This window comes from Schistocerca serialis, chromosome 6, assembly GCF_023864345.2.
Source record: "Schistocerca serialis cubense isolate TAMUIC-IGC-003099 chromosome 6, iqSchSeri2.2, whole genome shotgun sequence".
NCBI lineage: Eukaryota > Metazoa > Arthropoda > Insecta > Orthoptera > Acrididae > Schistocerca > Schistocerca serialis.
In genome coordinates this window covers 687,228,673-687,248,960 of record NC_064643.1, presented here as the reverse complement: position 1 = coordinate 687,248,960, position 20,288 = coordinate 687,228,673, and positions in this window count along the sequence as shown.

Sequence of the window (20,288 nt, the reverse complement as noted above, 5' to 3'; positions counted from 1 at the left end):
AATTAGCCTCCTCCCGACAACGATCAGAAGCCGACCAGAAGACGGACGTCTTCGACCTCTTTCGTGTTTCCTGTGGAAAAGATGTGCCAAACTGGGAGCACGAGATTCTAGTATGAAACACAATACATATATAATTATCAGATTAAAATTGAAAAAATTTGAAATACATTTAATTTAATTTTTTTTCTTTTATCATACTAGACTGTGGAGCATCTGGAAGGACAACATATGAGGGACGCCCCTGCAAACATCATCATCAGCATTGCCACAGGTTCGGGAAATCAGGTAAATCAGCGAATATCAGGTACTTTCAGACATGTCAGGGAAATTGCAGAAATATCAGGGAAATTTGAAAAAAAAAAAAAACACTGGAAAAATTTCGTTTTTGTCTCAGCAGATAAACTGGTTTGTTTACTTAGGTGTCATGCACCGTCGCTGACTGGGTGCTGCTGCGTGCGTGCGCCGCGTCCCTATTCTCTCATTCTTAATTCTTCTCCGCTTCTCACCACTCCCCTCAGTTTGCAGGTAGTGCTGTCACCAGTACTTGCTGCTAGGCTAGCAGCTGCCGACGAGAGGCAGGGAGGAGTGAGGAGTGGTTTGTTTGGATCCGATTCTCAGAGACTGTTGATACAGCGGCCGGAGATGGCGGTCACGTGTGCGTGAGTTGCGTCTGACTGATTGTGTGAATGTGTGTGTGTGCCCTCGTTTTCTAACAAAAGCTGTGGCTGAATATTTAGTTGTGAGAGTGTGACTCTTTTTTCTACATGCCTGTCTGCGGCTCAGCAATCACCTTTACGGTGAGTTGCCACCTATCCTCATTGTTATTGATTCTCAGAGTACAGGGTGATTCAAAAAGAATACCACAACTTTAGGAATTTAAAACTCTGCAACGACAAAAGGCAGAGCTAAGCACTATCTGTCGGCGAATTAAGGGAGCTATAAAGTTTCATTTAGTTGTACATTTGTTCGCTTGAGGCGCTGTTGACTAGGCGTCAGCGTCAGTTGATGCTAAGATGGCGACCGCTCAACAGAAAGCTTTTTGTGTTATTGAGTACGGCAGAAGTGAATCGACGACAGTTGTTCAGCGTGCATTTCGAACGAAGTATGGTGTTAAACCTCCTGATAGGTGGTGTATTAAACGTTGGTATAAACAGTTTACAGAGAATGGGTGTTTGTGCAAAGGGAAAAGTTCTGGACGGCCGAGAACGAGTGATGAAAATGTAGCACGCATCCAGCAAGCATTTGTTCACAGCCCAGGAAAATCGACTCGCAGAGCTAGCAGAGAGCTGCAAATTCCACAATCAACTGTATGGAGAGTCCTACGAAAAAGGTTAGTTATGAAACCTTATCGTTTGAAATTGGTTCAAGCACGTCAACTACCCGAGGCGATGGATCAGCCGCCAGGCAGCCCGTGACAGAGCACTTCATCACTGGCCTCCAAGAAGCCCTGATCTTACCCTCTGCGATTTTTTCTTATGGGGGTATGTTAAGGATATGGTGTTTCGGCCACCTCTCCCAGCCACCATTGATGATTTGAAACGAGAAATAACAGCAGCTATCCAAACTGTTACGCCTGATATGCTACAGAGAGTGTGGAACGAGTTGGAGTATCGGGTTGATATTGCTCGAGTGTCTGGAGGGGGCCATATTGAACATCTCTGAACTTGTTTTTGAGTGAAAGAAAACCTTTTTAAATACTCTTTGTAATGATGTATAACAGAAGGTTATATTATGTTTCTTTCATTAAATACACATTTTTAAAGTTGGGTATTCTTTTTGAATCACCCTGTGTATGAAATAGTTGTCCGTTGCATGGATTGATCACAGTTGTCTCATTTCATCAACCTGTTGTCTGTGGCTCATGAATAGCTGGATACATAAGTGGATTTCCGCGACGGGCGAAAACCGCAGGCTGTTTCTGCGGGTATCTGTAATGGATTGGGCCTACTGATCTAAAGCTATTCGGTTCCTACTTATGTTCAGGCTCTGCCCGCCGGATCTAGTCTCACCGAACTCTCCGCAGGCTGGGTCTGTTTACGTGTGGCGTAATGCAGCGGATTTTCATGGTTTATCCGTGGATCCAGGACTGCGGTGGTCCCCGGCAGGCCAGAAACCATGGGCAATGTATTTCAGGAACTGCGACTGTCTCGTCGCAAGTGCGTTGTACAGTGTGGCGTTTTATAGACATTTTATTTGTTTAGTACATTTTGGTTCTTCAAAAGTAGTTTGTAAGTTAGAAAGTATGGATGGTAAGAAGAGGAAAATTGCGTCAGTCGCTAGCGGTTTGTACTCTGAGTACTCATATATATCTCGAAAGAAAAATCACACAATACCTGTAAAATAATATTTCATTGGCGGTCACGTACGCTGTTGGTTTACACAATTCTTTCCCACCTTATACACTTCCTTCAAGAGGCCTGCATTTTTCTGAGGTTATTTCTGAACACAGTGAAGGTATTTTAAACGTCTTGCAACTCCAAGGAAATGTGTATATTTGTCACCAAATGTGTTTCGTTTTATTGAAATATAACAACATGAATGGTCTTAATGAAACACGAATACCGTTTGGCTCACATTAGGAAACGCCATCTGCTTGCAATTTTTTTTTAGATATTTCCTCGTTTGCACTATTGTTCCTTGAACCGCAGCTGCAAAGACAGCTTGCCAACTTACGTCTTAACTTACCCTTGAGATGTGAAAATTGGTCAGAGAAAAACGCTAAAACTTGTCTGGAAATCAGGGAAATATCAGGAAATTTTATTTGGGGAAGCTAGTGGCAACCCTGATCTTAACATGTGTAAATCGCCACGAATTCCTCCTCCCTCACCTGATGACAAGTTCAGTTTTTAAGAGGGAGAAGAAAATCCAAGAGCGTAAAACCGTTGACCGCCTATCCTATCCAGATGCTAAGAAAAAGTTCGAATGCCTCCACTTACTTTACATGATGCCTGTCCGTGCAGGTACTGTGCAAAAATCCAAACATGGTGCAATTAGAAGGTTTGAAACGGCAACTCCTGGCCCCGTGCGTATGTTAATGCCTGTTTTTTGTTTGAAGGTTGGGACATAGGCTCTCTCCACCCCTAAATCCACAGCATCGATGGTACTCAGCCCATGAGTGCGGCCAGAGCTGCTTCATCCTCCTTGGAATTCGTTAAGGAAGAGGACATCGGCAAAGGTGCACCCCTCCCTGGACGAAACAGACTGGCGCGGCAGTCTACCACAAACCAGTGGCTTATGGAGGTACGGGCTGAAGGTCGTAGAAAAGAATGGTCCTCTTCTGTCCCAGAAGTCAAGACAGGAGAATCGTCACAGAAACCGAAATCTTACTGGTGCAAGAAGGATAAATCGAAAGTTAAACAGAATTCTGCTGCTCCAGTCGATCCGGTCCTCATCACCCCAAAGGTCAATACCACGAATACCGATGGTGACCCACACACTCAGGTGGAGCATGATTCAGCAGCGAAGTAATTAGTATCCTAGTTTCGCATTCGCTGCTTTCTCAGATCTCAATCTGACGTTCCTTCGGTTGAACTGTGACAGCTGCTATCGGCACCTGGCCAAAGTCCGCCAGTTAATGGGTACTTACTCTGCACCTCGCGTGGCACTTCAGGAAACTCGGCTCTCTGAAATCCAATTTCCTACTACGGTAAACTACAAACACTACTGCAAAACTCGTGTCAACACCCAGAGGGCGTCTGTAGGAATCTGCATGTCCATACGCTCTTGACTCTTTCCGTGAGGATGTGCCGCTAATCACAGCGTTAGAAGTTGTGGCTGTTCGTGTCTGGCTGTCAGTTGGGGTAACACTGTGTAACATTAACCTACCCTGGGCACATCTATACCATATCATAGCTGGTGGAGCAGCTGCCTCCACCTTGCGTCCTACGAGGTGCATTCAAGTTCTAAGGCCTCCGATTTTTTTTCTAATTAACTACTCACCCGAAATCGATGAAACTGGCGTTACTTCTAGACGTAATCGCCCTGCAGACGTACACATTTTTCACAACGCTGACGCCATGATTCCATGGCAACAGCGAAGGCTTCTTTAGGAGTCTGTTTTGATCACTGGAAAATCACTGAGGCAATAGCAGCACGGCTGGTGAATGTGCGGCCAAGGAGAGTTGGAAAAAGCCAAAAGTCACTAGGAGCCAGGTCAGGTGAGTAGGGAGCATGAGGAATCACTTCAAAGCTGTTATCACGAAGAAACAGTTGCGTAACGTTAGCTCGACGTGCGGGTGCGTTGTCTTGGTGAAACAGCACACGCGGAGCCCTTCCCGGACGTTTTTGTTGCAGTGCAGGAAGGAATTTGTTCTTCAAAACATTTTCGTAGGATGCACCTGTTACCGTAGTGCCCTTTGGAACGCAATGGGTAAGGATTACGCCATCGCTGTCCCAGAACATGGACACCATCATTTTTTCAGCACTGGCGGTCAGCCGAAATTTTTTTGGTGGCGGTGAATCTGTGTGCTTCCATTGAGCTGACTGGCGCTTTGTTTCTGGATTGAAAAACGGCATCCACGTCTCATCCATTGTCACAACCGACGAAAAGAAAGTCCCATTCATGCTGTCGTTGTGCGTCAACATTGCTTGGCAACATGCCACACGGGCAGCCATGTGGTCGTCCGTCAGCATTCGTGGCACCCACCTGGATGACACTTTTCGCATTTTCAGGTTATCATGCAGGATTGTGTGCACAGAACCCACAGAAATGCCAACTCTGGAGGCGATCTGTTCAACAGTCATTCGGCGATCCCCCAAAACAATTCTCTCCACTTTCTCGATCATGTCGTCAGACCAGCTTGTGCGAGCTCGAGGTTGTTTCGATTTGTTGTCACACGATGTTCTCCCTTCATTAAACTGTCGCACCCACGAACGCACTTTCGACACATCCATAACTCCATCACCACATGTCTCCTTCCACTGTCGATGAATTTCAATTGGTTTCACACCACACAAATTCAGAAAACGAATGATTGCACGCTGTTCAAGTAAGGAAAACGTCGTCATTTTAAATATTTAAAACAGTTCTAATTCTCGCCGCTAGCGGTAAAATTCCATCTGCCGTATGGTGCTGCCATCTCTGGGACGTATTGACAGTGAACGCGGCCTCATTTTAAAATAATGCGTATGTTTCCATCTCTTTCCAGTCCGGAGAAAAAAAATCGGAGGCCATAGAACTTGAATGCACCTCGTATTGGGGGACTTAAGTGACAAAAATCCTCTGTGGGGCAGCGAAACCACTTCTAGCAGGGGCCAAATACCTAATGGAACAGTTAATTTCCAAACTGGAAGTGTGCATACCCAACATGGAATCTACAACATATTTCTGTTCGGCACATGCGTTGTACTCTGCCATAGATCTTATCGTGAAGGGTGAAAATTATTTAAACCTACAAGCTCTGGGAGATGGCACGGGCAATCAAAACAAATACTCTTCTCTTAATCTCATAATTATATTTGAGCACTTTTTGATGCTGTAGAAGGCGTAATCGCTCTCAGCACTAGTTCAATCACGCATAACGTGGGGACGAAACAGACGATTGTAAGAAACGTCTTTCACGTGCAACTGTTAAACCATTTCACTTACAGCATGTGCGCATCTTGGAACAAGGTGGTTTCAGAGCACATTTTTCAGAGTGGTACCTTGAGCAGTGACAAATGCTTCTGGGCTGTTTACAAGTACAGTAACGTCTGGGTGTGATGAGGTCTTCAACATTCAAAGTTCTCATGGTGAGGTCAGTCCACACCCCATATTTACTCGCGCTCGTTAGATGCGGTTCTGTGTGAATGTGTGGGCAGGTATTCTAGGTGACTGTTTAACTGTGCAATATTTCCTACTTAGGCCATTACAGGGCAGGCAGGCATTATTACTGTTTCCTCGCCAGAGCATTGACAGAGTTTCTGGATGATGTGCCACTTGCTACAAGACAGCAGGTATGTTTCCAGTATGACGGTGCGCTGGCACATTTCAGTCGTTCTGTGCGACTATTCTTCAGTCGACAGTTTCCAGGAAAGTGGATTGGCAATGATTGTCCTGTATCATGGCCTACTAGATTCCCTTATTTGACCTCTCTAAACTTTTTTGTGTGATGAGAGATATGAAACCTTATTTACAAAAGCCATGCTTAATCTGAAGAGAATCTGGTTGCCAGGATAGCAGTAGCAGGAAATGGGGACCCTCCTGCAGTCTTTGAGTGTGTTAGACAGAACATGATCCACTGGTGTAACTTCCGATTACAAATCAGTTCAGGCATTTTCGAATTTTTACTATAACTGGAGTAATTGTATTGCGTTAATGTTGTTGTCTCCTGGTAATAATGAGTTAAAACATGTTTGAATTACTTTTCGTTCTCAGAGAAAAACACATTAGTAAAAGCGTTTTCACATCCCATGCAGCCCCTCAGACTTTGTTATTTTAATTAATTTTCATCCAGGGGAAACTCGCAGTATCGGTTTTAAAACATGCTCGCAGGTAATTACGATATTAGAGAAACATATTTGTTTTGTTGTCCGTGCAACCTCGCAAAATTTGTCTGCGGGTTAAAAAATTTTCACCCTGTCTCACTGTTGATCCAGGGATCTGTGGCGATCTCTACAACAACGAACACTTTGATATCACTCTGCGTTTCTCAGACGACAGACCAATGGAATATGCACCTCGATGATCCCTCAGGAAAGCCAACTGAAAAGTTGTCATCTCCAAAACAACTTTAGAAACCAGTCAAGAGAAGGATATTGAAGGAGTGGTACGAGATACAACTGACACGGTATATCATGCGGAAGCTACGATTCGCTATTCTTCAGGTCTTTGCCGCCACTAACCGTTCCATGGCGGTCTGAACAAGTAGCGCCGGCCATCACAGAGCATCGAAAGGCACTCCAACGACAGAAACGACAGCTTTCGCGGAACATTTAACAGCACCCTAGAGACTTCGAGCAAAGATACGGTTTTTCAAAAGAAGAGAAAACAAGAGTGTTGGGAACAGTATTTAACACTGCGGAAGACCATACCCCATCATGTCACGTATCACCAACCGTCCACAATAGTTCCTGGCATCTCCCTCAATGGCGACATCTGTACTGATTACGCGATCGTTGCTGAATGTTCCGCGGCACTCTTCAGCAAAGTGTTCGCGTACAGTAATTGCCATCCTAATTTCCTGACATGGAAGTGCGTGGCAGAGTGAATGCTAGTTTCGTGGCGCTTTAGTAGTGTTGTGACACAGCTCCTGGTACCAATAAATTCCTTTCTCTCCATCGGAACAGGCCTCGGTAGGACCAACGGTATCAACTGACGTGTCATCCTCAGCCGATAGGCGCCAGTGGATGTGGATATGGAGGGCCACGTGGTCGGGACACCGCTCTCCTAGCCGTTGTCAGTTATCGTGACTGGAGCTACTACTACTCCATCAAGTAGCTTCTCAGTTGTCCTCAGAAGAGGTAAGTACAGCCCACTTGCCAACTGCGCTCGGTGGACCCTCTAACAACCCTACCACGATAAAGGTCAAAAATTAATTATGATTGTAGTGTTGCTCACGCTGCTAAATATTGCATTTTCGGGCAACAACAAAGTTATATTATGTGGCAGGTGACATTAGAGCACAGTTAATAAAGTCATTTCATGAAATAATGGATAAACTAGGCACTCGTCTTTTCGTGTTTCCCACGCTGGTCTCGTTGTGAACACATGGCTCAATCGTCGAAAATCTAGGTGGTGATGATTCAAAGCTAGGATGCAAAGAGTCCTAGGTGTTATTCTGAGATATTCAAAAGTTTTATAGATGTGTTTCATAAACCATTCTTGAAGATTAGACTATTGCAAGTTAGCACAATGGTGATGTAAAAAAGTAATCAGCACTCCGAATTTAAGTTACACTTCTTTTTTATTAGTTTTGTTGCAATATCACGTAACTGACAAAACATCACTTCTCAATATAAAACATACTTGAAAATATCTTCCTCACTGTTAAAGTGCACATTTTATAAACTGACTACAATTTGCGTCTTTTCAACATGACGACCAAGACTTAACTCTCTAATAACCGCTTACACGCCCAGAAATCAGAGTTACAAGTACGTCAAAGATCGTAGTGACAAAATAAAGAATTCACATAAGAATAATATCATTGCAATATAAACATATCGATTTAGCAAAGTATCTCTACGTTAATGAAATCAAATTTAAATGTTGTCACAGAAATATGTTAACTATTTTACAGAAACACAGTATATTATTGCTGGTATCGAGAGGTTGATGTGACGTGCCGCAATGGTTACGTAATTCAAGTACCATTACAACCCGGACTGTCACCTGTCCAAGTCAGACAACGATTAACTTCAGTTAGCTGACGGGAAATTGTTTTATCACTGTGGCAAGCAAACATCTTAGTAATGAAAGCATAAAACACATCGCATTTGGCGGGAAGGGAAGTCGCTACCCCCGTCCCCCCTATGGCGTGAGAATATTATTATTCCTATCCAAAAACGAGCCTTAAATTTTGATTAATCCAGTCCCTCTAATAAACGGGTCGTGTTAACTACACCAAAGAATGGTCAACAGACGATTGTGTTGGCGTCTGGAGGCCGAGGACATTTATCGCAAATTGAAAGTCTTCCGGTCCACCACAGACCAAAAGGTACTTCTGGAATCTGCAATGCGCAATGCTGTTCTACCGCGCCAACACCTGATCGTTGTGCTCTTTGATATGCCTAGCGCCATTACGTACTGTCTACTCTGGTCGAATGGGACTTCTGGGGTTGCTTATCCACTTTCATTCAGCATTTACTATGGCTCCACCTGCTTCAGAGCCAGATAGCTTGAGCCCTCAGCGACCAATACGTACAGGGAAGTGGAGTCCGTCGAGAGCCGGCCGTTGTGGCCGAGCGGGTCTAGGCACTTCAGTCCGCTGCTGCTACGGTCGCAGTTTCGAATACTGCCTCGGGCATGGATTTGTGTGATGTCCTTAGGTTAGTTACGTTTAAGTAGTTCTAAGTTTGAGGGGACTGACGACCTTTGATGTTTAGTCCCATAGTGATCAGAGCCATTTGAACTATTTGGACCAGTCCGTCGGGGTTCCGATTTGAGCGTAACCGTCCTCGCGCTCGCAGTATCGTGACTCAGTGCCACGCACGGTCTCACCGTCACTGTATGTGGATGATCGCTGCCTGTAATACAGCTCTTTTGTGGTTATATTGGGTATCGTGAGAGGGCTACAACAGCTGCATTGAGCGGAGTCCTCTTGACTCAAAAGGAACTCGTGGATAAGTCTGGTGTGGCTCACGCGCAATCTTCACTGTTGTTTCGAGTTTGTCTTCTGTGGTCCGTAGCTAATTTGTCAGCGAATTCATGTTCTGGCATACCTACGTGGCTCGGTCTCCAGATGAACGTTACTACCGTTCCGGAGTTGTGGAGGTTGTTTAATGCGTTACGGATGTTAGCGACCAAAAGGTTTCTGCGGTAGCCCTGAAGCATGGTTTGTAGGCAGCTTATGTAATCGCTGCAAACTACGAAGTCTATTGTGGCAAGAGTTTAAATCTACCGCAGAGCCCGTGATGTGGCGATCAACTCTACTATGTATACACTACATGCGCCAGGCAGAGAATACTTATGGTGCTCACATGCGCTTGCAAAAAAATGGTTCAAATGGCTCTGAGCACCATGGGACTTAACATCTCAGGTCATCAGTCCCCTAGAACTTAGAACTACTTAAACCTAACTAACCTAAGGACATCACACACATCCAAGCCCGAGGCAGGATTCGAACCTGCGACCGTAGCGGTCGCGCGGTTCCAGACTGAAACGCCTAGAACCGCTCGGCCACACCGGCCGGCCATGCGCTTGCAAAAGCAAAAGCGACGATGTCATTGACTTTGATCCGTCATTGACTTTGATCCATCGTGTTCTTTCAATTACACTCAAACATGGATTCCGGAAACAGCGATCGTGTGAGACCCAACTCGCTTTATTTGTTCATGAGACCCAGAAAATATTAGATACAGGCTCCCAGGTAGATGCTATTTTCCTTGACTTCCGGAAGGCGTTCGATGCAGTTCCGCACTGTCGCTTGTAAACAAAGTAAGGGCCTACGGAATATCAGACCAGCTGTGTGGCTGTGTGGCTGGATTGAAGAGATTTTAGCAAACAGAACACAGCATGTTGTTCTCAATGGAGAGACGTCTCCAGACGTTAAAGTAACCTCTGGCGTGCCACAGGGGAGTGTTATGGGACCATTGCTTTTCACAATATATATAAATGACCTAGTAGATAGTGTCGGAAGTTCCATGCGGCTTTTCGCGGATGATGCTGTAGTATACAGAGAAGTTGCAGCATTAGAAAATTGTAGCGAAATGCAGGAAGGTCTGCAGCGGATAGGCACTTTGTGCAGGGAGTGGCAACTGTGCCTTAACATAGACAAATGTAATGTATTGCGAATACATAGAAAGAAGGATCCTTTATTGTATGATTATATGATAGCGGAACAAACACTGGTAGCAGTTACTTCTGTAAAATATCTGGGAGTATGCGTGCGGAACGATTTGAAGTGGAATGATCATACAAAATTAATTGTTGGTAAGGCGGGTACCAGGTTGAGATTCATTGGGAGAGTGCTTATAAAATGTACTCCATCAACAAAGGAGGTGGCTTACAAAACACTCGTTCGACCTATACTTGAGTATTGCTCATCAGTGTGGGATCCGTACCAGATCGGGTTGACGGAGGAGATAGAGAAGACTCAAAGAAGAGCGGCGCGTTTCGTCCCAGGGTTATTTGGTAATCGTGATAGCGTTACGGAGATGTTTAATAAACTCAAGTGGCAGACTCTGCAAGAGAGGCGCTCTGCATCGCGTTGTAGCTTGCTCGCCAGGTTTCGAGAGGGTGCGTTTCTGGATGAGGTATCGAATATATTGCTTCCCCCTACTTATACCTCCCGAGGAGATCACGAATGTAAAATTAGAGAGATTAGAGCGCGCATGGAGGCTTTCAGACAGTCGTTCTTCCCGCGAACAATACGCGACTGGAACAGGAAAGGGAGGTAATGACAGTGGCACGTAAAGTGCCCTCCTCCACACACCGTTGGATGGCTTGCGGAGTATAAATGTAGATGTAGATGTAGAAGTTTAATAGTCTGCGAATATTTTAACATAATTTTTGTTTCGTAGTTAGTAAATATATATCTTTGTGTTGAAAATTGTTAAAGTGCGTACTGTAAACGCAATTTTTTCTGTAGTCACTCTTTTTCGACTAAATACCTAGGAAAGTGAAAGTCTCAGGATGATTATGAAGCTGTCTCTGTGATGAAGCATACGGTTCCACAGTGCATATGCGAGAATAATTAATTTTTTCGTAGATTCGGTGTTTATCGTTAGGTAGACATTAAGCACAGTTTCTTAAAACTATAACGTGATGTCGCGACACGCATCGCCTATCACGTCTTCCGTTACAGTACACGTATTCTCTTGTACAAACTCTTTATCAGTTTCTCGACAAAATTCTTTCACCTCTAGTGAAATCAGTTCACATTAACGAAATATATCAATCGATCGGTTCTCTCTTTTAGTTTGAGATCTAGCTTGGAATGTAGTCCGTATGTTTGGGTTACCATTGACAAAAGTTGAGCTATCGAATCATTTTGTAAAATGTTGCTCAGTTCGTTTCTGGTCGCGGGGGTTGTATCTCCGTTTATTTCTTTTCCTTTGTGGGGATACTTTCATTCTGACTTGCATCTGTCGAGCACATGACGGCAGTTGCCCCATTCGAACTCGCATCCATTTACGATGCATAGTTCAAAATGTTAAATGCATTACGTGTCTAACTTTTCTACGCTTTCAGACGAATTTGACAAGGAGCTTTTATTAACATTCCTCAAAATAAAATGACAAAAGCATTAACGTAAAGCAGATATGCAGTAGTTAGGTAGTACAAATAAGGAATAGCCTAACACGAGAAATGAAGATCTGAAGCATTAGGTCTGCCTGAAATCAAACTCATAACAAAGTAGCGCACATCTTACAGACGTATATCCATCTTTTAGGTTACTTTCAACTACCTGCGACCTTTGTTTTCTGCTCTGTTAACTTACTTTCGTATTTAGTGATTGCAAAAAGGAGTTTGGTTAAGTTTCGTATCAGCGCACGCTCCACTGCAGAGTGAAAATCACAATCTACGGTTACTTAGAACTTAAAAACTTAATGGCATCATTTAAAACTGGGATATGAAAATAAATTAAAATTCTGTTGTCGAGGTACAACATTCTCACCTACTGTGCGGCCACAGAGGTGCCTGGGCTTAAGTGCGGTATATCGATGTGCAATCGAAATAGCACTAGACAAGCCGTGAAACTTTTCGCATGGTGTTTCATCTATTTAACTCTTTCCTGAATAGTCACATCTCTTTAGCGGATGTCAAACACGCGTTTCGAATGCAGCTCGTGCACGTAGCTTTGCGCTCTGTTATTCCCCTCCCCGTTACGACGCTACACGCGATCTGCTCTCACGTCATGCGCGTGCAGGGTTCACGCTTCGTGCCCTGAGTTATGCTGGAGACGTGGGCGCCCTCCGCCAGCTAACGCCTATGTTACCGAGCACACTCGAACGGAACACTGCACGCATACAAACCTCTTGCGGCTGAAGTTCTCTAGCTGATACGTCATAAACAACGTTTCTTATAGGTTCGCGAGAAAAAAGCGGTTTTGAGAGAGAGGGACGAAGTATCTATATCTTAGCCGTGGTCCTCATATCAGTTCGGTCTTACACGCCACTTCAAGATAGACACTCCCCAGGTTGTTTAGGACGCCCTAAGATCGGCCTTACCCAAACAGTTACCACCTTTGTGCTCTCAATCTGAGCGACACTGGTGTCGCATTCTCTAGAACCAAGTACATGTTACTATACACTGATGCGCCAAAGAAACTTGTATCGGCAAGCGTCTTCAAACACAGAGATATGTAAACAGGTAGAATATGGCGCTGCGGTCGGCTACGGCTATGCAAGACAACAAGTGTCTGACGCAGTTGATAGATCTGTTACTGCTGCTACAATGGCAGGTTATCAAGATGTAAGTGAGTATGAACGTGGTGTTATAGTCGGCCCACGAGGGCTGGGACACAGCATTTCCGAGATAGCGATGAAGTGGGGATTTTTCCGTGCGACCATTTCACGAGCGTACCGCGAATATAAAGAATCCGGTAAAACATCAAATCCCCAACATCGCTGCGGCCGGAGAAAGATCCTGCAAGAACGGGGCCAACGACGACTGAAGAGAATCGTTCGACGTGAGATAAGCACAACCCTGCCGCATATTGGTGCAAATTTCATTGCTGGTCCATCAAAAAGTTCAGTGTGCGAACCATTCAACGAAACATCATCGGTATGGGCTTTTGGAGTCGAAGGCCCACTCGTGTACCCATGACGACTGTACTACACAAAGCTTAACACCTCGCCTGAGCTCGTCAACACCGACAGTGGACTGTTGATGACTGGAAATATGTTGCCTGGTCGAATGAGTATCGTTTCGAATTGTACTGAGTGGATGGACGTGTACGAGTATGGAGACAACCTTCTGAATTCATGAACCCTGCATGTCAGCAGGGGACTGTTCAAGCTTGTGGAGGCTCTGTAAAGGTGTGGGGTGAGTGCAGTTGGAGAGATATGGAATCCCTGACATGTCTAGATACAACTCTAACAGGTGGCACGTACGTAAGCATCCTGTTTGACCACTTGCATCGATTAGTGTCCATTGTGCACTCCGACGAATTTGGGCAATTCCAGCAGGACATTGCGACAGCCCACGCGTCCGGAATTGCTGCAGAGTGGCTCCAGGATCAGTTTTCGGAGTTTAAACAGTTCCGCTGGCCACCAAACCCCCCACACTGAGCATTTTTGAGCATGTCTTGGATGCCTTGCAACGTGCTGTTCAGAAGAGATCTCCACCCTCTTGTACTCTTACGGATCTAAAGACAGCCCTCCAGGATTCATGGTGTCAATTTCCTCCAGCAGTACTTCAGACATTAGTCGAGTGCACGCCACGTAGTGTTGCGGCACTTAAGCATGCTCGTGGGGGCCGTTCATGGCATTAGGCAGTTATACCATTTTCTTTGGCTCTTCAGTGTAAATGTTTGCAGGGATTTAATAAATTCACTGTAGTTACACTAACTGACATATTGTCACAAAAGTCATCATTCATATAGAAAAACTAGTAGAAGTTTTGTGTGGCTGCAGTCGCACTTCAGATTTCTGCCCGCGGCAGAGCCTTTTAGGCGAGATGGCGACAGGCACCGAGAAAGCGGATGTTGTGGTTGAAATGCATTCACATATAAGTGGCACAGTGGACAGGAACAATGTGCGAATGTGAAAGACGGAAAATACTCACGCTATCGTGCAGGACTTCGAGCTTCACCGAAAGTTAGTGTGTTCCCTGCGGTGTCACGCTTTGAAGTTAACAGTTCGTTTTCCTTCGGCGAAAGGACTGTTACAGGACAGAAAATTGGCTCGTGACCCAATTGGAGACGGACTGTGTGAACTTCGTGTACCAACAGCGCAGAGCTTCACACCACCTCCGCCATAATATTCGTGGATTCCAGAAGAGGAAATTGAGAAACCGATGGATCGGTCGTGATAGGGAAGATGATCAGCAACACGTGTCATTGCCTCCAGGCTGTCGCAACTTAACTCGATGCAATTTTTTTAAATGTGAGGTTATGTGAAAGATTAAGTGGTTACGCCTCCTCTACTAACAAACCTACCAGCACTGCGTGAGCTCACATCAAGAGTGCTTTCGAAAAGTTTGATAGGGACATGCTGCACCGAAAGTGGAAGAACGTGATCACCGACGCGACATTTGCAGAATGGCTCTGAGCACTACGCGACTTAACTTCTGAGGTCATCAGTCGCCTAGAACTTAGAACTAATTAAACCTAACCAACTTAAGGACATCACACACATCCATGCCCGAGGTAGGATTCGAACCTGCGACCGTAGCGGTCACACGGTTCCAGACTGAAGCGCCTTTAACCGCACGGCCTCACCGGCCGGCGACATTTGCAGCATCAGTACCGGGCACATAAGGATCATTTGTAATGCGTCAGAAAACCTTTTTGAGTTTTTCTATGTCTTTGCAAAGCCCTGTGAGAATATGTCAGACAATATAGATACACCAATATATGAAATCGCTTCAATCATTTATAATAACCTTCTGTTTAAATTACCGTCCGGCCGTCTACGTTTGAATTTTCCGTCGTTTCCCTAAATCACTTATCGCAAATGCTTGAAAGGTTTCTTCGGAAACGACGCATCCTCCTTCCCTCTCCATCGTTCGCCTAATACGAGCTAGTGGCCACTGGAACGTTAAATCGAAATTCAGTTGAACCGCGTAAGGAGCCAGTAACTTCCTGTGTGACTCGATACTACGTCCATAACCTCATCAGCGGGTTTCGTTTTCGGACGACTTACATTACGTCCGACACTACTTGGAGAAAGGTTTATTATATTTTGATCACAGTAAATATTCTTAAATATCTCACGAAAGAGATGGCATACAAAATTCTCGTGCAGTGTTGTCTTCAGTGGTGTTTCAATTCTTAATATAGGTAGGAGGGGTCTTACCGAATATGCACAACAGCTCACAATTTGTGATCAGGCAGTTCAGGGTGTAGGAGACATACACCTCCCCAGCGGTAGAGAAAGACGTTACTATATAGAAGGGATCCTGGTAAATTTTCAGAGAAAACGTCTGTCATACATTCGGAAAACTATCTCCCGTTTTAACGTTTACATTTCTAGGTTGCTTGTCACAATGAGAACTTTCGGAATTATTACTTTGGTTGAAATGTACTAAACAAGAGGCATACTGCAGACATGTTTCTGTTCCAAGTAATCGGTCACAGGAAGTATCACAGTCTTTGACGATATTAAAAAGGACAACCGATATGATATACCCTGACGCGTGGCAGGGCTAACCAGTGGGAAGGGAGCGCGGCTATCCAAGAGGACGACGGTTCAACTCCACGTCCGACTATCCAGATTTAGGTTTTCCGGGATTTCCCTAAATCGCTCCAGCCAAACGTCGCGATGATTCCATTGATAAGGGCACGGCCGAGTTCCTTCCCCAGCCGCCGCTAATCCGAGCATGTGCTCCGTCGCTAACGACCTCCCTCGCAATGGACGTGACGTTAAACACTAGCCTTCCTTCCGAGCGCAACCACACTACTGCTGTGTGCAGGCTGCAGTCGAGTAGAGTATGTTCCGCTCTGTTCTGGTTCCTCCTGTCGGACGAGTAGTGCGTTAACATCCTTTGAAGTTGCTTTCTGTTGGTCATTTTACAAATAACGTGTTCCAAATGTATGGTGAGATGGCATCGCGCGACTCGATGTTATATTGTCTGCAGATCTTTAATGTGGATTTATCTACGTTCAAACGTAACGTTCGTTGTTCTGTGAGACGTTTAGTTTTCGAGGCACATGGTACGCAATCTGGTTTCCATTTTCTGTTTACTGCTTATTTAGTCTAACAGATTAGGACGTTATAGCCTACTTTTAGACCTGACCAGGAACAACGCATACAAAATATGTATATAGTGCATATCAAGCAGTCACAAGCCTGCAGTCCGTACGCTACTTCCACAAACTGCTTCCATTCCTTTCTGTTACGTGCTCGGTTCCTCCAGGTGTCTCCAGTCTCCAGGGCTCAGAGGTCCTTCGCTAGGTCGTCCATCGGGAGCTGCCTTAGTCGTCCTACGGGGCGTCTGGAGTTTGGTTTTCGCTAAAATGCTTTCCTCAGGCCTTTCTTCTGGCACACATGCTACACAGCCTGCCCACTGGATGTTCTTGCTCTTCAGCCTCTGTTGTATTACTGGTTGTTGCATCATGAGGCAGATTTCCTCATGCTCGCAGGAGAGCTTCTGTAAAGTTTGGAAGGTAGGAGACGAGGTACTGCCAGAAGTAAAGTTGTGAGTACCGGGCGTGAGTCGTGCTTCGGTAGCTCAGATGGTAGAGCACTTGCCCGCGAAAGGCAAATGTCCCGAGTTCGAGTCTCGGTCGGGCACACAGTTTTAATCTGCCAGGAAGTTTCATATCAGCGCACACTCCGCTGCAGAGTGAAAATCTCATTCTGGAATAATAATAAGAGTGAGCACTGAGAATGATACTGATTAGTTTAGCACATCAGAAGCCGTGTTAGTATCATCAGAAGTGGAAGGGATAATGAAAGAAAATAAGACTTAAATGACGACGACGACGATGATAATTAAGGGTTTAAAGGGACTAAACTATTTGGTTATCTGTCTCATGATTCACAGGAAAATTACGGGAAAAAAGTGAAACGAGAAAAGTAGGTTTGTCATTCCAGAGTCGTTGTTGAACATGTGCGTGTCAGTAGCTTTAGCAGGGTAGTTAAAAGTGAGATAAGAATCAGGCAGCTGATAATTGTGGCTCGTCACTGAATGATACACCAAGAAGGATCATCTTATTACAGCTAAAATGGGGCGCGAAACTAAAATGAGGTGAGGAAATGCAGGGTGTACGGACTAGAGAGCTAATTACCTTAAACAGTTTGATATATAAAATACGTACATAAAAGTTCAAAAACGTTCGACAGTGTGGAGGGAGAACGTAGCCTGGGGGCACTTAAGTCACATGCATCAACGACAGGTACTCACCCCACAGCCACACAATCGCCCCAGGCACCGAACGTGGACGTGCATCAAATTTTGTTATCAAATTCCGCTTTCCCTCGGGACACGCAAGGATTCGGTAGCTCGCATCCTCCTCATGTGTTTGAAGTAATGAGGTAGGCAGGGTGCCTGTTCCTCTTTGATCACCTTGCAGGCCATACTCGCTAGAATACGGACTATCGTGAGAGGACTACCACTGCTGCACAAAGCGGAGTCCTCTGGACGCAAAAGGAACTCGTGGGAAAGTTTGGTGTGGCCGATAAGCAATTTTCACAGTTCTCTCGAGTTTGTCTCAAGTGGTTGCCTCCTTAGCTAATTTGTCAGCGAATTCATGTCCTGGAATACCTACGTGGCACGGTCTCCAGATGAATGTTACTACCGTTCCGGAGTTCTGGAGGTTGTCCAATACGTCATGGATGTTAGCGACCAAACGGTTTCTGGGGAAGCCCTGAGGCATTCTCTGTAAACAATTCATGTAATGGCTGCAAACCAGGAAGTCTTTTGAGACGAGAGTTTTAATCTACTGCACAGCCCGTGACGTGTCTATCAAGTCGCCAATGTATACACTGCATGCACCAGGCAGAGAATACCTCCTGTGCCCTCATGCGCGTGGGAAAGCAAAACCGATGCTGTCCCTGACTTTCGACCCAAAGTGTTTACTCCTGTCAGATTTCGGTAGTCATGGAGGAGAATTCTGGGATCAGCATTTTTCTTAGGACCACGACAGAGGCCGATCCGAATAACGGGACTGGGTACATATCACGAGGGATGCCGAGTGAGAACTCTGTGAAAACGTTCTGAATGTCATCATTGTTACAATACAGTATCCATGCGCTTAAAGTTGCCAAGTTTGGAGTCAGCTTACTCCGAAAGCAAAGTGAATGTGTGCCCAGCATTTAGAATCCGTCTTAATCTTCAGGATCAGAGAAGTGTTCGTTAAGCATGCTTCACGTTCTGGTTTCATCCGCTCATTAGTTATTGGAAACAGTTAAGTGAGGCAAAATACCCTTTTTCTTTATGATATAGCTCCAGCATTTATTATGGTTATCCACAATATATTATAGAAGTGAATGTACGTATGTATGTATTTGTATTTGTATATTCCACTTCTCCTAAACTACAGTATCGATTTCAAGCGAACTTGGTACACATATCACCTACTGTCTGGAAAAAACCACTCTGCAGTTAAGAAACATCTCCCTCTCGAAGGGGTAGGGCTGGGGGTGAAAAAATATCGTAAAGTTCATGACACACGAACAGCCAGACTACATTCATCTGATTTTCGAGATTGATAGCGCTTGTTGACTTGTAACGAAGTGGTTTACAAGTAATTTCAAACATTTACTGGACTTCTTCTCGTTGACACCCTCCACGAAATGATGAAACGAAAAATTTTACTGCTTACTGCATTTTCGCTGTTCATTCAGTTAACGTCCATGCATGACTTTTTCATTTACTAATTCTTTTCTTCCCCAACTACCCACTTAAAAAAAAAGAAAAAAAAAGAAAAAAAGAAGGTTCCGGTACTGTGACCTTCCGGCGTTGATTTTGAAATTAACACTTCTTAAAAACCTATTTTATGTCTTTCTGAGTATTTTAAAAGTTGAATACGGCATTTGTTGTACATCGCTTCAACCGTAGCAAAAGTGTTGTCGTGCCACATCTGAAGATTTGCGGTTCAGATTTTTTTTCGTCAGAGCCTCCGTCACGGGGTACCGGTGCGTACCGACATCCCTCCTCCCATGAATCGTTCTGCCACTCCTTGACCATTGCAACGGACATGTAGTGCTCCTGCATACCACACTTACCACCTGAAGCATCCAAATACAGCTCTCGGCCCGACACACCTTGAAGGGCGTCTGCTGCTAGACACCTTACATAACACGTGTCAGTGCGTGGATCGACAGCCATTTGTCTGGCTCAGAGATGTGTGCTCACTTACCCGTCTCCTCTGGCAGTACATCTGCGTCTACATGCATATTCCTCAAGGCACCGTAGGGTGCATGGCGGAGGGCACCAGACAACACTACTAGTCGTGTCCTTTTCTGCTCCATTCGCAAACAGAGCGAGGAAGGAACGACTGTCTATAAGCCTCCATACGTGCCCTGATTTCTCTGTCATCTTATCTTAGTGGTCCTTACAAGAAATGTACGTCGGCGGCAGTACAATCGTTCTGCAGTCGGCCTCAAATAGCGATTCTGTAAATTTCCTCAATAGCGCCTCACGAAAAGAACGTCGTCTACACTTTAGGGCCGGCCGGGGTGGCCAAGCGGTTAAAGGCGCTACAGTCTGGAACCGCGTGACCGCTACGGTCGCAGGTTCGAATCCTGCCGCGGGCATGGATGTGTGTGATGTCCTTAGGTTAGTTAGGTTTAAGTAGTTCTAAGTTCTAGGGGACTGATGACCTTAGAAGTTAAGTCCCATAGTGCTCAGAGCCATTTTTTTTACACTTTAGGGGCCGGCCGCTGTGGTCGAGCGGTTCTAGGTGCATCAGTCTGGAACCGCGCGAATGCTACGGTCGCATGTTCGAATCCTCCCTTGGGCATGGATGTGTGTGATGTCCTTAGGTTAGTTAGCTTTAAATATTTCTAAGTCTAGGGGACTGACGACGTGAGATGTTAAG